Below are 16465 nucleotides of genomic sequence, written 5' to 3'. Positions count from 1 at the left end.
TATTACTCTATTTTACTTGTACATATCTATTCTATTTATTTTATTTTGTTAATATGTTTGGTTTTGTTCTCTGTCTCCCCCTTCTAGACTGTGAGCCCACTGTTGGGTAGGGACTGTCTCTAGACGTTGCCAACTTTTACTTCCCAAGCGCTTAGTACAGTGCTCTGCACACACTAAGTGCTCAAATATGATTGATTGATAATTATAATAATAATAATCATGGCATTTATTAAGCACTTACTATGTGCAAAGCACTGTTCTAAGTGCTGGGGAGCTTACAAGATGATCAGGTTGTCCCACAGGGGGCTCACAGTCTTAATCCCCATTTTACAGATGAGGGAACTGAGGCACAGAGAAGTTGTGACTTGCCCTCAGTCACACAGCTGACAAGTGGCGGAGCTGAGATTTGAACCCATGATCTCTGACTCCCAAGCCCGGGCTCTTTCCATTGAGCCACGCTGCTTCTCCTAATGCCAGGAACCCCTGATGTGAGTCTTTCCATTTTGGTCTTCAAGGCCTGGGCACTGAGAAGAACCATATGCCCTGGAGATACTTCTGATTAAGGGGCCACAGAAAACACCATCGCACCCTCGGCCGACTACCATTACACAAGTGAACCAACTTCAAGGGGGTTGGGCTCTGCTTCCTGGGACCTTAACAATAATAATAATAATGATGGCATTTATTAAGCGCTATGTGCAAAGCACTGTTCTAAGCGATGGGGAGGTTACAAGATGATCAGCTGTCCCCCAGAGAGCTCACAGTCTTAACCCCCATTTTACAGATGAGGTAACTGAGGCCCAGAGAAGTAAAGTGACTTGCCCAAAGTCACACAGCTTACAATTGGCAGAGCCGGGAATCGAACCCATGACCCCTGACTCCAAAGCCCGTGCTATTCCCACTGAGCCATGCTGCTTCTATGCCATACTGAGAGCTCACCTCCTCCAGGAGGCCTTCCCAGACTGAACCCCTCCTTCCTCTCCCTCTCCTCCCCCTCCCCATCCCCCCGCCTTACCTCCTTCACCTCCCCACAGCACGTGTGTGTGTGTGTATATATATGTGTATATATACATTTGTACATATTTGTTGCTCTATTTACTTGTACATATTTATTCTATTTTATTTTGTTAATATGTTTTGTTTTGTTGTCTGTCTCCCCCTTCTAGACTGTGAGCCCGCTGTTGGGTAGGGACCATCCTTATATGTTGCCAACTTGGACTTCCCAAGCGCTTAGTACAGTGCTCTGCACACAGTAAGCGCTCAATAAATACGATTGAATGAATGACAATCTTCTGTATATCTGCAGCCCCATCAGGTACCGGACAGAATCTAAATGTCTCTCTTGCCTTTTCTGTAGATGCAGGGTTCAACCGTGACTCCCAGAACGACAGAGGAGAAACAGACAGGTCTGTGGGATTCTTCCGGCTGTGTGTCGGGCCCAGAACGAGCGACTGTTTTCAGCTGAGGATTTTGTGTAAGAGAATGATTTTTCCCTGTAAATTCAAATCCCCTCCAGGAGACAGTTTCTTACTGGACGGCACGGCCGGTGGCCCCCGGGCTGAGATAGGTGGTGTCGGAGAAGACTTCCAGAGGAGGAGGGCTCCCCAGTGATCCGTGGCGTGAATTGTGTGGGCGGGGGGATTTCAGGCCGATTCCATATCAAGACTTTCACCTCTGCCTTGGGTCTTCCCCTTCAAAATCTGCCTAGAGGTCATTTTTACCCTCCAGCTTGAGAGCGGACCCGGACGGCCCCGCTTCCAGGAAGAACAAGGTGAAGAGGCGGCCGAGAGAGAGAGAGAGAGAGAGAGAGAGAGAACCTCCATGTCCGGTGATGGGGTCATGCAATTGTGTCTGTTTGTGGCCGGAGGCCATCTCTGCAGCCCCATATTGCAGGGGGGCAGTAGAGGTGGCACAGTGAGGGGGAGTGGGAGGACAGGGGGAATAGGTGGGATTGTGGGTCTGAACTCCCTACAGCACTGCCACTAAGTGCCCCCTGATCCTCCTGAGGGAGAGATTGCAGGGGGGACAGTGGCAGTCACTGGGAGGGATGGGCAGGGAGGAAGGCAATGCTTGGGGACTCTTTCTCCCCGTGCGCCCCTCCCCCTGCCCCCATGCCCTTTCCCTCCTTTGACTTCATCTCCTTTCAGTACACCCCCACCGGCCCCCACCGAAATAAAGCCAGCGATAGATAGAGCAGAGACTCCACACTCGTGAACCACAGGCCTGTGTCCTGCCAGCTGGACCGCCTCCCTCCAGAATCCAACGGCAGACATCTGGCAAAGCACCGGATTCGCCATTCCTCGACACCCCCAGCCGTGACCACCTGAACCACGGTCAGAGAACGTCCACCCGGGTCATCTCCGACCACCTTCGGGTGCCCCCCGAGATAGGCCCCGGGACCCTCTGGTCTCGTACACACTGGGAAGAATGAATAAAAATCTCTTAACCCCAGCCTCAGGTCTGTTGGTGGTCTCTTGTTTGTGGATTGGGTCCGTGCTGTCCTAAGGGGTGGAGTCTGCCGACGGGCAGGACAGAAACTCCTTTCACAACCAACAGTTTTGCAGGTCAGTGAATGGATCTACCGCATTCTTCCTCACAGCTGTCCGAGGGCTCTGCAGAGCAGGTAGGCCTGAACCCTACCTTCCTGAGAAGCAGCATAGCTCAGTGGAAAGAGCCCGGGCTTTGGAATCAGAGGTCATGGGTTCAAATCCCGACTCCACCACTTGTCAGCTGTGTGACTTTGGGCAAGTCATTTCACTTCTCTGGGACTCAGTTACCTCATCTGTAAAATGGGGATGAAGACTATGAGCCCCCTGTGGGACAATCTGATCACCTTGTAACCTCCCTAGTGCTTAGAACAGTGCTTTGCACATAGTAAGCGCTTAATAAAAACCCTCTATCAAAAAACCCTCTAACCCCTTAAAGAAGCAGTGGGGCCTAGGGGATAGAATGAGGGCCTGAATTCTGATCCCAACTTTGCCACTCCGCTGCTGCGTGACCTTGGGCAAATCACCTCACTTCTCATCAATTACCTCTTCAGTGAAATGGGGGTTAAGACAGTGAGCCCCATGTGGGAGAGGTACTATGTCCACCCTGATCAGCTCATATCTACCCCATTGCGTACTACAGTACTTGGCAAGTAGTAAACACTTAAATAGCAGCCATATAGGTGTGCACAGAGAATGTGGTTCTGGACCCCAAGACTGTCCATCGGATGTCCATCCACCTCCACATCCAGCAGAAACTCCTCCCCTCTGAGCGCCCATCTGGCTACATGTCATGAACCTCATATTTGAGCCTTCCCAGTTGGCTCTTCACGGCCCAGTCACGGGGAAGAACAATAAGCAGTGTGGCTCAGTGGAAAGAGCGCGGGCTTGTGAGTCAGAGGTCATGGGTTCTAACCCCGGCTCTGCCGCTTGTCATCTGTGTGACTTTGGGCAGTCACTTAACTTCTCTGTGCCTCGGTTACCTCATCTGTAAAATGGGGATTAAGACTTGGGACAACCTGATCATCTTGTATCCTCCCCAGTGCTTAGAGCAGTGCTTTGCACATTGTAAGCACTTAACATATATATGTGTATATATATGCATATGTTTGTACAGATTTATTACTTTATTTTACTTGTACATATTTACTATTCTAATTATTTTGTTAATGATGTGCATCTAGCTTTATTTCTATTTACATGTCATGAACCTCATATTTGAGTCTTCCCAGTTGGCTCTTCACGGCCCAGTCATGGGGAAGAACAATAAGCAGTGTGGCTCAGTGGAAAGAGCTTGGGCTTGTGAGTCAGAGGTCATGGGTTCTAACCCCGGCTCCGGGGTTATTTCTATTTATTCTGAAGACACCTATACACATGTTTTGTTTTGTTGTCTGTCTCCCCTTTCTAGGCTGTGAGCCCGTTATTGGGTAGGGACCATCTCTATATGTTACCAACTTGGACTTCCCAAACGCTTAGTACAGTGCTCTGCACACAGTAAGCGCTCAATAAATATGATTAAATGAATGAACAAATGCCATCATTATTATTGATAAGCACTGGGTGACATACTCCGAAGGAGGGGGTCTGTCTGTCTGGGCACTCGGATCCAGCCCTGGAAAAATGAAACACACAAATGCATCGAGTCTTTCTAAGAAAGCTAGAGCTTGAATGCATAAACATACAAAAGCTATGGCTTTAATGCAGAAAACATACACAGATTGTGAACACTGCAACCCAGGTGTTTAATATGGTGCTAAATAGCTCAGGTGTAAATACTTTTTTGCTCTTTTTAATGTTTATATCAATTAAATGGCCTTCAGGTGCCTGCACCACACACATCTGCAATAGTCGTAGAGTATTTTACTGCGCACCCATGGGGTGTGATGTACTGAAGAGCATTTGAAGTAAAAACAAAGTGACACCTTTCTAGGATCAAAAGAGCTTCCATGCTGAGGGGGAAGACTGGGATACAAATATTTACAAGTTATGGAGCTAAACGGCTGAATGCACAATTGGTTAAACATGTATGCAAAAGAGCTGCACCAAGCTCTTCAGACTCCTGGCTTCTGGCACATGTGATAAGGGGTGTAATTTAGGGGCAGAGCACATTTCATCTTTTCCTAAAATTTTGGTTTAGGCAGTATGACCAAGTGGGAAGATTCCAGACCTGGGAGTCAGAGGGCCTGGGATTGAATCCCAGGTCTGTCACTCGCCAGCTGAGTGAACTAACTCCAACCCTAACCTTTACACTTGGGTTTGAACACTTTATCCACCCCACTCTCACCTCTACAACATTTATGATGTCCATATACCATAACCCTAATCGTAACTCTAACCCTAACCCTGGGAGTCCGAGGACCTGCATTTTAATTCCAGCCGTTCTTTACCTGTGAAGTTACTTAACTCTAACCCCAGGTTAAACTCCCTTTTGGGATTTTGAGAGTTTTGGGGAGTTTTGCCCCTTCTCTTACAGAGAAATGGCATGGCTTAGCGGATAGAGCACAGGCCTGGGAATAAGAAGATCATGGGTTCTAATCCCCTCTCTGCCACTTGTCTGCTGGGTCACTTCACTTCTCTGGGCCTCAGTTCACTCATCTGTAAATGGGGGATCGAGACAGTGAGCCCCATGTAAGACAGGGACTGTGTCCAACCCAATTTGCTTTGTTTCCTCCCCAGTGTTTTGTATGGTGCCTGGCACATAGTAAGTACTTAACAGATACCAAAATTATTATTTTGTGATCTTCAAGGCCCAGGCACCAGAAAGAAGAATAAAAATATGGGTACTGGCAAATGGGTGACTGCCTCAAGCCAAGAACCCCAGATTAGACTCCTCTTTAGGGTTACATGGTCCAGGTGCCAGGAGAGTGGTAAAAATAAGTATGCCAGCAATATGTTAAGCTGACCTCACGCTATGACCCCAGATTTGATTCTTTGTATTTGGACCTTCTTGGCTCAGTCTTAGGGAAAGAACAATAAAAATATTATTTCGGACGAAAGCAGGACAGGTCTCAACCCTCAAACCCCATATCGGAGTCTTCCCTGTCGGGCATTCACAGCCCAGGTGCCGGGAATAAAAATTAAAATATGGCTACCGCCAAAGAGGTGGGACTGGCTTCGTGCCACAGACTTTGCATTTGAATCTGCTACCTGGGGTCTTCGTGGCCCAGGCACCCAGAAGAACAATAAGAACGGGGGTGCCGGCAAAAGCGGGGGCTGGCTTCGTGCCACGAACCTCAGGACTCGATTCTCACAATTGGGTCTTCTTGAACCGGGCTTAGGGGAGAGCAGAGATGGGTTTAGCTTCCTCAGTTTCCCCTTAATTTGACTCTACCCTTAGGTTTTTGAAAACTGAGCCACATTTGAGGCCCAACAGGTTGAGGAGCTTTCTGCTAATTTAGGCAATGATCACCAGAAGAGTTTTTCCTGGATATTTTTCACCAACCCACTCTACCGTCTTTATAGTGGACAGCTGGGTCAAGCTTCTTGGCCTCTGAGCCTCCCCATCAGATCAGAAAGGGTATGATCTTTGGGAAGGGTGCGCTCGATCATTTCATAAAGCTTTAGTTTGGGCAGCGTGACAGAACGGGGAGAGTTCTAGGCCTGGGAGTCCGAGGTTGTAATCCCAGCTCCATCCCGTGCCTGCTCTGTGCCCTTGGGCGAGTCGCTTAACTTCTCTGTGCCACAGTTCCTTCACCTGTAAAATGTTGATTGAATATCTGCCCCTGGATCGGTTCCCTTTATTCACCCCTCCCTCAACCTCACAGAAATTAAGTCCATTGCTATAATTTACTATTTTAATGTCTGTCTTTCCCATCCCACAATGAGCTGTAAGTCTAGAGGGGATGTATCTACCATCTCTGTTATACTGTCAGTCAATCAATCAATCGTATTTATTGAGTGCTTACTGTGTGCAGAGCACTGTACTAAGCGCTTGGGAAGTACAAGTCAGCAACACACAGAGAGAGTCCCTACCCAACAGCGAGCTCACAGTCTAGAAGGGGGAGACAGAGAACAAAACCAAACATACTAACAAAATAAAATAAATAGAATAGATATGTACAAGTAAAATAGAGTAATAAATATGTATGTCCTAAATCAATCAATCAATCGTATTTATTGAGCGCTTACTGTGTGCAGAGCACTGTACTAAGCGCTTGGGAAGTACAAGTTGGCAACATATAGAGACGGTCCCTACCCAACAGCAGGCTCACAGTCTAAAAGGGGGAGACAGAGAACAAAACCAAACATAATAACAAAATAAAATAAATAGAATAGATATGTACAAGTAAAATAAATAGAGTAATAAATATGTACGTCCTAAATCAATCAATCGTATTTATTGAGCGCTTACTGTGTGCAGAGCACTGTATTAAGTGCTTGGGAAGTACAAGTTGGCAACATATAGAGACGGTCCCTACCCAACAGCAGGCTCACAGTCTAGAAGGGGGAGACAGAGAATAAAACCAAACATACTAACAAAATAAAATAAATAGAATAGATATGTACAAGTAAAATAAATAAATAGAGCAATAAATATGTACGTCCTAAATCAATCAATTGTATTTATTGAGCGCTTACTGTGTGCAGAGCACTGTACTAAGCGCTTGGGAAGTACAAGTCGGCAACATATAGAGATGGTCCCTACCCAACAGCGGGCTCACAGTCTAAAAGGGGGAGACAGAGAACAAAACCAAACATACTAACAAAATAAAATAGAATAGATAGGTGCTTAGTACAGTGTTTTGCAAACAGTAAGTGCTCAGTAAATACTACTGATGATTTGATTGTTCTCCCTCCCATTTATTTCATGAGCCCCATGTGGGACAGGGACTGTGTCTAATCTGTTTATCTCGTATCTCCCCCAGTGCTCAGTACAGTGGCTGTTACCTAGTAAATGCTTAACAGAGACCATCGTCATTATTTCTAGTTTGCTTTCTGGGGGCAGATGCCGCGCTGAAGTACAAGGGAGGAGCAGGGGTGCGGGCCGTGGTAGCGCTTGGGTTTGCACCCTCTATCTGCCCCACCTACAGCTCACAACACCTATGTATATAGCTCTAATTTAGTGATAATGATAATGATAATCATGGTACTTGTTTAGAGCTTACTATGTATCAAACACAGTTCTAAGCACCGGGGTAGGTACAAGTTAACCTGGTCGGACACAGTCCCCATCCCACCTGGGGAGCAAGGTCTAAGGAGGACCGAGTAGGATTTAATCCCCATGTTACAGATGATGTCACTGAGGCACAGAGAAGTGAAGTCACCTGTCCAAGGTTACAGAGTGGATACGTGGCAGAGCCGGGATCGGGCCCCAGGTCCTCTGACTCCCAGACCTGTACTCTTTCCACTAGGGAATGTGCCTACCGGCACCGTTGTATTGTACTCTCCCACCGGCTTATGGACAGGTCTGTAGTTTTATTGATGTATATTAATGTTTGTCTCCCCGCCAGTACGTAAACTTGTGGGCAGGGAAGGTGTCCGTTATATTGTTACACTGTACTCTTCCAAGCACTCAGTACAGTGCTCTTGTACTCTTCCAAGCCCTCAGTTCCGTGCTCTGCACACAGTTGGCATTCAATAAATAAAACTGCCTGACCGCTCTAGGCTCAGGAAACGCTCAATTGATACGATCTGTCGATCGAAGGTCTAACGGAGTGGGAGGAGGCCAAAAGATCCCGGGCTTGAGAGTCAGAGGCTGTGAGTTCTCATGTACATATTTATTACTCTATTTTATTTGTACATATTTATTCTATTTAGTTTATTTTGTTAATATGTTTTGTTTTGTTGTCTGTCTCCCCCTTCTAGACTGTGAGCCCGCTGTTGGGTAGGGACTGTCTCTATATGTTGCCAACTTGTACTTCCCAAGCGCTTAGTACAGTGCTCTGCACACAGTCAGCGCTCAATAAATACGATTGAATGAACGAATGAATGCCCGCTCTGCCACGTAATAATCATACTCATAATTGTATTTGTCAAGCACATACTATGTCCCAGGCACTGTGGTAGATGCAAGGTAATTGGGTTGGGCACAGTCCCTGTCCCACATAGGGTTCACAGTCTTAATCCCCATTCTCCAGAGGAGGGAACTGAGGCCCAGAGAAGTGAAGTGACTTGTTCAAGGTCACACAGCAGACAAGTGGCAGAGCAGTTATTAGAACCCAGGTCCTCCTGACTCCCCGGCCCGTGCTCTATCCACTAAACCCTCTGCTGGGTGACCTTGAGCAAATCACTTCACTTCTCTGTGCCTCACTTTTCTCCTCTGTAAAATGGGGATTAGGATGGCGAGGCCCGCGTGGGACAGAGACCGTGCCCAGCCTGATTACCTCGTATGTACCCCAGCGCTCAGAACAGTGCCTGGCATATAGTAAGTGCTTAACAAATGCCACAGTTGTTATCATTATTCTCTCTCTGAGGATCCAGAGAAAGAGGGTCCCCCTCCCCCGGATGGCAGGGGCCCCCTCCCCCTCCAGGGGCAGCCGGCCGGGCAGAGCCGTGGGGGCGGGGGGGCTTTGTCACCTCCTCCCCGAGACCCTCTCCACCCCGCCCCCACCCCCTGCTTCTCAGGAGGGGCCAAATCCAACCAAAATGTCAGTGGAAAAGGGAATAATGGCATTGTCAACCCCCCGATAAAGAGATCAAATGTGGGGCGGCTAGCCCGCTGTGACCACGGCTTTCTAGGAAGTGGGTTCACTTTGGGGGGGTCCCGGGGAGACTCCCGGGCCCCGCCCCACCCTAGCCCCCCTCCTCCATGGAGGCCTCTGTGATTTCCTCCCAGGAGGCTACCGACCCCGCTCCACCCCCAGCCCAGGTGTTCCTCCTCCCGGCCGGGAGATGAGCTGCTCCTAGCCGGTCCGGCCCCTGCTTGCTTCCCACCCTAATCAGCTGCTCCCAGTTAAGCTCCCTGACCCATATAAGCCTCCAGGTGGCAACCTTTACTGGGCTACTTTTGTGTATTCTGCTGAAGGGCTGCTTTCCTTGCTGGAGCTTGGTGAGTGGGGGTTGTTTTGGGGGTTTTTTTGGTCCTTTTTTTTTTGAGGGGGGGGTAGGGGTTCTTGTTCTGGGGGAGTATGCCATGTTGATCCCGGGTCGGAGGTGAGGGTGGGCAGTTAGTTGTAGGTGTGGGGGGTGTGTGGGGAGGGGGCTGATGTTGGTTGGGGCTTTGAGGACCAGTTGGCTCATCTATTTCCCTTCTCACTGTATTGCTGAACTAATTCATTCTGATTAACTTTCTGCATTAATTTTCAGATGTCATGCTGACCCAGAACCTGGTGGGGATTTGGCTGTTTCTAACCAACCCCACCCCAAGATGAGTAATGTAAAGACTGTGTTTCCTCTTTCTTACTTTTTCCTCTTTCTGCATCCAATATTGATTATGGTAAGGATTTTTTGTTCTCTTCTCCCTTGAAGCTCACTCCTGCAACTTTTTCCCCCACCTCTCTAATTCTCTCTCATATCAATACAGGCTCTAGTTGTTTCTTAAGGAAGTAATACAGTATAGGGGATAGTGCAAAGGCCTGACAATGAGCAGGACTTGAGTTCTAATCTTAGTTCTACTGCTGGTGTACTGTGTGACCTTGGGTAAGTTACTTCACTTCTCTGGTCCTCAAGGATCTCATCTGTAAAGCGGTGATGGAGTTTGTGAATTCCTTGAGGGGCAGGGACTGTGTTTAACATCATGTGCTTATTTTCACCTTGGGTCTTAATATCTTCTAGTCAGTCAATCACCTTCTCTCTTCTGCCTCCCCTTTTTTCTGCTGTACTCCAACTCACACCAGGCACTCTATTTTTCCAATGCTACCCTTCTTACTGTATCTCTATCCTATTCTCTTCTTTAGTAATTCAGCTGGCTAAAACCCAGACTTTGCACTCCATTCTACCACTTAAAAATCTATTTTTTTTACTACAGTGCAATCCCCTTTGCCGCTTTATCCTTTTTCCCCGATACCCACTGTTTTTGTTTATTTTGGAAGCCCCTTTACCTGTCTTCCACCATCCCTCTGCCTGCCCCAATCTGAGACCAGGAAAGACGTCCCGCACCCTCAATCCTTGGCTCTGCCCAGGTTAGGGGGTGGGGGAGTGACTAAGGGCAGCCTCTGACTAGGTATTATTATTTCCACAGAGTTTGCCTGATAAGGACTATCCATCTGCCATTTGGATTGAGGTCAATTTTGAGACCTGACCTGCCCTGTCATGGAAGTGGAGTTGTGGGCTTCAAACCTACAAAGGGAAGGCGTTGGGAGTTTTTTTCTTTTTTTCTTTTTTTTTTTTTGTATGTGTGAAGGGGGTTAGGATTAGCTGGATTGGGGGACGGAGCAGTGAGCCAAGTGGTGGTGGTGGGGGGGGGGGGCACTGCAGACAACAGAAGCTGCTTCCGGAGAAGGGGACTGAGGCTCTGTGCAGGGAACTGGTTCTGTTTGATTCAACTGTGGGTCTGAGAAGGCCCGGGGCCCTTAATTCTATAGACGGGTCTGATCTCTGGTTACTCACAGTCCTGTCTCCAGAGTCACTCTGTATATCCTCGATCTCCTTCGAGGGGACTCTTCTGTGTCTAGCAGTTGCTTCGGGTGGAAAAGAGGTGGGAGGTATTTCTAGGAGAGAGGCAGGGAAGGTCACTGTCTACTTGATTCTCTAGTAAGAAATACTTGTCATGAGACAAACTTGAGGTAAAGTGAATGAGTTACATAGAGCCTGGAGAGCTGAAAATGCAGGCATTTGTAATATAAACTCATTTTTTCCAATATACAGAGGTGTGGGGTATCTTTGGAGTCAAGAATATCAACCCTACAGGTCTGAAACTTTCTTGGGGGTTTGGAATCTTTGGCGGGGAGAGAGGGATCCAGTGCAGGGGTAGGGGAGAGCATAGTCAACAATTCTCTCATTGGATCTGCTTTATGCAACCATAGTACGCCTAGAAATGACTTTTTTATATCTGTAAGGGGTTATTTACAAGGGAGTGAGGGGTCAGTGTCAAGATGAGGTAGAAGTGTGTGTGTGTGTGTGTGTGTGTGTGTGTGTGTGTCCCCACCCCATTCTTCTCTGAAGCCCTATAGCCTCTTCTATGAGTTGGGGTAGGGAGCATAGAAAGCAGCAATGGTCCTGCATATTGCAGGTTTTCCCTCAGCCCCATTTATTCAGCAGTTGCCCTGGAGACCTCCCGTTTTTTGTGTGGAGAACTTAACTAGCCTAGGGGTAGGGGAGGGAAGAGTGGAGAATCCAGGGTGCCTGTGGGTGTCATCTCACACATTCCCCTCCTCCCCCCTCCATCCCCCCTGCCTTACCTCCTTCCCTTCCCCACAGCACCTGTATATATGTTTGTACATATTTATTACTCTATTTTACTTCTACATATCTATTCTATTTTATTTTGTTAATATTTTGTTTTGTTCTCTGTCTCCCCCTTCTAGACTGTGAGCCCACTGTTGGGTAGGGACTGTATATGTTGCCAACTTGTACTTCCCAAGTGCTTAGTACAGTGCTCTGCACACAGTAAGTGCTCAATAAATACAATTGATTTGCGGGGGTGGAGGAATGTGTCTTTCAGAGAAACTGAATTGTTTGCATTTCTTCCTATTTCCTTCTCAGCCTCCAGGACCACCAACAGTTCTTCTACTTTCCAGCTTTCATGCCACAGGGGGAAGCTGGTGTGAATCAGGTACTAGAACCATGTCCTAGCAGGTGAGAAGGAATTCAACTTTGCTCTGCCTCACTCAGCAACAATGGTTCCCCTCCCTCATTGACTTTCATATTGCCTTCGTCGTGGGTTCCAGACTTAACTCTGCCCTGAAATCCCTGCTTTTCCTTACTTCCTCTTTGTCACTGAGGTGCCTATCAGCACTTAGTACAGTGCTCTGCACTTGGTAAGTGTCTAACATTATTACTATTATCCTATCCAGGAATTTGATACCCGAAGCCACTGATTTTTTCCCATCCCCAAATATTCCACATTGATCCTCATTGTTCAAAGCTGTAACACTTGCCTCACTCAGATTAGTCTCTTCAAGCTTTTGATTACCTATGCTGCATTCACATCCGCCTCTTCCCTTCCCGATGACCAGTTCCAAGCTCTCCTCCTGTGCCAAATTAATAGCTTCTTCACTGCTTTCTAACATGCCCACAGTTTCTTCATGTTACCCCCTGCTGCCACCCCTCCCCCCCCCCAAAAAAAACTCTCCACCCCAGGTTTACACTATCTTCCCATGTCCCATAGCCTTAATTTCTGGCAGAGGCCAGATTGGGATGATGGGAGGCAGATACTTAATAGGTCTTATTGTCTTTACAGTGGCTGTCCAGTGTATTTCCCAGCTTTGAGGACCATCCCTCTCCTATTTGGAACAATCATGTTAAATCTCAGACCTGCCCTGCTGTTGATGGAGCTATGGGCTGTACTGCTACATCAAAGGGAAGGCTTCCTTTTTTTCTCTTTTTTTTTGTGTGTGTATATAAGGGATGAGGGTTAAATGAGTTGGGAGAGAGCAGTGAGGAAAAGAAGGCCACTGTGGACACTGAAGCTGCTTCTGGAAATGGGGACTGGGGCTCTGTGCAGGGAACTGGTTCTGTTTGACTCGACTGTGGGTCTGAGAAGCCCCGGGGCCCTTAATTCTATAAAGGGGTCTAATCTCTGGGTGCTCACAATCTTGTCTTCAGACTCACTCTGTACATCCTCGGTCTCCCATGAAGGGACGCTTCTGTGTTGGACAGTTGCTTCAGGGGAGGAGAGGTGGGAGGTGGCTCTGAGGAGAGGCAGGGAAGGCTGCAGTTGCCTTGATCCTGTTTTGAAAAACTGAATTATGGGGATTTGAGATCGATGTCAGTGGTGAGAGACAGAATGAGGTGCTGTGAGTAAACTGGAGAGGTGAAAATGTGGGCATCATTCTAGAAATTGACTTGGTGATACCAGAAGTTAGGGGTATTTGAATTCAGGAATACCAGGCCTACAGGTCCGAGACTTGGGGGTGGATCTTTGGGGGGAAGAGAGGGGTCCAGTGGAAGAGTAGAACATAACCAACAGTCCTGTTCTCCGTGCCCCCCTCCCACCCCGGCCTGGGTGTGTGGGATTGAAGGGGGAGGGAAGAGGGGAGAAGCCCAGGTTTTTGTGGATGGCTTTTGATGCCTTTTGAACAATAGGTTGATTGGGGTAGTGGAGGAATGTTTCATTTAGAGAAACTGCATTGTGTACACTGCCTTCACTTTTTTTTTTCTCCTCCTCTTCAGCCCCCAGAAGCACCATTAGACCACTTCCATTCCTGCTCTGATGCCAAAGAGTGCTGCTGAGGGAAATCCAGGCACTAGGACCACCCTGACCACTTAAGAGGTGAGAAGGAAATCAATCTTGCTTTCTCTCCTGCTCAGCAACCATGGTTCACCTCCTTCTTGGACTCCCATTCCATTACTATTGCCTTCATCCACTGGTGTAGAACAAAATTCCCAGTCCTTCATATTCCTTGTCACTGAATTAATAGCCAGTGTTTTCTATAGTGCTCTGCACTGAGGAAGTGTTTGAATAAATACTACAATCACTACCAAAGACTCGGGTGCAAGCTGAAGCTACTGGATTTGCCCTGTCCCCAAACCTTCCTCACCTACTGCACATCATACTCATTTTTTTCCTAGCTTTCACAGCTGCCTGAATTCTAAATCAGTCCTCTCAAACTGATTACCTTTGCTACACATATCCTAAAAACTTGAATCCACTTTCCCCACCCCCAACCCTTCCTCACTAGCTTCAACCATTGGCTGTGTTGAATTCATTCCTTCCTCAGTGCTTCCACCCATGCCTCAGTTCCCCAATCTTAAAAAAAAAAAATCCACACTTCCACCCCAGTTCTACATTGTTTTCCTAGAAATCCCTCAGTCTTAAAGCCTGGCAGCACAAAGTAGGGCTAGGTTGATGAAGACTTCTCTTTTTAAAAAAACTTATTCTCTGCGGTGGATGTTGCACACTTCCCAGCCTTGAGGACCATCTCTTTCCTGTTTAAACCATCAGGAGAAATCTCAGACCTGTCCTATCAGCAAGATGGCACCTTGGGATGTACTACTACCTCTAAGGGAAGTGTGTGTGTGTGTGGGTGGGTGGGTGGGTGGGTGTTGGGTTGGGGGGGAGGGAGAGATGAGGAAGAGGAGTCCACTGTGGACACCAGAAGGTGCTCCTGGAAATGGGGACTGGGGCTCTGTGCAGGGAAGTGGTTCTGTCTGACTCGACTGTGGGTCGGAGAAGACCCGGGGCCCTTAATTCTGTAGACGGATCTAATCTCTGGGTGCTCACGGTCCTGTCTCCAGAGTCACTCTGTACATCCTTGGCCTTTCACAAAGGAACTTTTCTGTGTTGACAGTCACTTCTGGGGAAGATGGGGTAGATGCTTTCTGTCAAGGAAGAGGCAGGGAAGTTTGGTTCACTATCTCCTCTTCTGAGAAACTGAACGTTGGGAAGTTTTTTGGTGTGAGATGGATGTCAGTGCCAGAAGGAATGAGGTTCAGTGAGTAAGTTGCATAGAGGGTGGAGAGCTGAAAATGCAGGCATTAGAGTAGTAACTGACTTTGAAATATATAGAAGTTTGGGTTATCTCAGGAGTCAGGAATACCAGCCCTACTGGTTTGATGATTTGGGCTGGGGGTTGTGCAGAAATAGGGATCTCGGGGAGGGGGAAGGCCGGTGAAGGAGTAGGTTGGAGCCTAGAGAACAGGTGTCTCTTTGGACCAGCTGTGGCACAGCTGTAGGTCCCACAGAAGACACTCTGGCATATCTGTAAAGAACTGCTCCCAGGGGAGTGGGTGGGAGGTCAGTGTGTCGAGAGAGAGAGAGAGAGAGAGAGAGAGAGTGTGTGTGTGTGTGTGTGTGTGTGTGTGTATGTACGTACGTGCGCGCATCTGTCGGTCCCCACCCCTTTCCTCTGTAGAGCCTTCTAGCTTCATACCTGGGCTTTGGTAGGGAGTATAGAAAGCAGATAGGGACCTAGGCACTGCAGGCCTTCTCATACTCCTGTTGTCACCAGTTGCCTTGGAGACCTCTTGCCCCTTGTATCCAGGCCTTCCCTGGACCGGGTGTGTTGATCAGGTGAGAAGAATGGAGAAGCCAGGGTGTCAGTGGCTGACCTTTTTGCTAAATGGGTTGATGTGGAGAGGGAACGGTGGAGGGGTGTCTCATTTAGTGAAACTGCAAATGTTTTTTGCATTCTCCCCCCCCACCCCGCCATCTTCAGCCCTCAGGAGCACCATTAGATCTTCTCCACATCTGCCCTGATGCCACAGAGCACCACTGGGAGGGAATGAGGACCTCTGGGCCGTCTCGAAGATCTCAACAGGTGAGAAGGAATTTTAACTCTGCTCTGCTCAGAAACAGCAGTTCCCCTACAACCTGGACTCCTATGCCTATTGCCTTTACTCTTTGCTAGACTTAACTCCTGCCTTTAAATCCCCAGTTTTCCCTACTCTGTCTTAAATGAGGTGCCAGTGCTTAATACAGGGCTGTGCACATAAAAAGTGTTTACTATTACTACTACCAAAGAGTTCAGTGACCCCCTGGACTAGTCCTGTCCCCAAACCTTCCTCGCCTACTCTATATCATCCTAAGTGTTCTTATCTCTCACACCTGCCTGAATTCCAAACGTTCAATACCTGGAAGTGCACAGGTTGGGGTGGGATGACTGAAATATTTACTCACTATTACTCTCTCTACAGCAGGTGCCCAATGCATTTCTTGACTTCAAGGAGCATACCTGTGCCATTTTGGATCATCAGATCAAACCTCAGACCTGTCCTGCCATTGAGATGGAGCTGTACGCTGTACTGTCACCTCAAGGGGAAGGCTTTTATTTTATTTGTGTGTGTGTGTGTGTATAAAAACATAAGGTTAATGGGGCTTGGGGAGAGAGCAGTGAGGAAGAGGAGGCTACTGTGGACACAGAAGGTGCTTCTGGAAATGGGGGCTAGGGCTCTGTGCAGGGAACTGGTTGTTTGACTCGATTGTGGGTCTGAGGAGACCC

General features: G+C 47.9%; 2 long non-coding RNA genes across 2 annotated transcripts; both read left to right on the top strand.

The window, feature by feature from the left end:
- Window positions 1-9748: 9748 nt before the first annotated feature.
- On the top strand, window positions 9749-13005 carry LOC119935185. Its single transcript, XR_005453102.1, has 3 exons — window positions 9749-9861; window positions 12069-12161; window positions 12766-13005. It is a non-coding gene; the product is annotated as an uncharacterized LOC119935185 (long non-coding RNA).
- Window positions 13006-13686: 681 nt separating this feature from the next.
- On the top strand, window positions 13687-16244 carry LOC119935184. Its single transcript, XR_005453101.1, has 3 exons — window positions 13687-13797; window positions 15683-15784; window positions 16161-16244. It is a non-coding gene; the product is annotated as an uncharacterized LOC119935184 (long non-coding RNA).
- The last annotated feature ends 221 nt before the right edge of the window (window positions 16245-16465 follow it).

The sequence above is a fragment of the Tachyglossus aculeatus genome, chromosome 11 (genome assembly GCF_015852505.1).
Source record: "Tachyglossus aculeatus isolate mTacAcu1 chromosome 11, mTacAcu1.pri, whole genome shotgun sequence".
Lineage (NCBI taxonomy): Eukaryota > Metazoa > Chordata > Mammalia > Monotremata > Tachyglossidae > Tachyglossus > Tachyglossus aculeatus.
This window is presented reverse-complemented; position numbering and strand designations above follow the sequence as displayed.